The sequence below is a fragment of the Microtus ochrogaster genome, linkage group LG1 (genome assembly GCF_000317375.1).
Source record: "Microtus ochrogaster isolate Prairie Vole_2 linkage group LG1, MicOch1.0, whole genome shotgun sequence".
Classification (NCBI taxonomy): Eukaryota; Metazoa; Chordata; class Mammalia; order Rodentia; family Cricetidae; genus Microtus; species Microtus ochrogaster.
This window is the reverse complement of record NC_022027.1, coordinates 44901772-44902460: the sequence shown is the minus strand read 5'-3', so window position 1 is coordinate 44902460 and position 689 is coordinate 44901772.

Below are 689 nucleotides of genomic sequence, written 5' to 3'. Positions count from 1 at the left end.
GGAGCATCCCATTCTGATCTTTCTTTCTCTGCACTCACACTCTGTCTCATCAGCACCAGGCTCTGCCTTATCTTGGTATCTTTCTTCCCACTTGCTTCAGATGTCTACCAGTTTCTTTGATGATCCCTCCTTTATCCTTCTTCTAATTGAAGTGAGAACATACTTCACAACAAAGCTAGCAGACATGAGCTTGTTGGAGAGCATCAGCACATCTTTTGGAAGCAAGACAGTACTCATGGGTCGTCATCCCAGATAAACATGGTGGGATCAGGCTGAGAACTAGAGAAGCCTTTGGGAGGGTAGACAGAGCGTAGGTTTCTCCTGAAGATAGACATGATAGACATAGCTAAGTATAGGGTGCAAGTCTGTAATCTTTGATTTAGGAGTCAGAGGCAGGGGCATTGATATAAGCTTAAAGTCAGGCTTGTTCAAGTATTGAATTCCAGGCCAGGTGCAGCTACATAGTGAGACTGTTTCCAAGAACAAAACAAAAGCAAACCAATAAACCAAACAAAAAGCAAGGTTAAGGTGTCAGTCTCTGTGCCACTTAGAGGTAGCTGTGAAATGGGTTTATTTAAGGGCAATAATGACTGTAAGTTGGGTTATCTTCTCTTTATCATGAGTTGACACACATACATTGTGTGCTTGTGCATGTGTGTTTCTCTTTATGTGTGTGTGTCCAAATATGT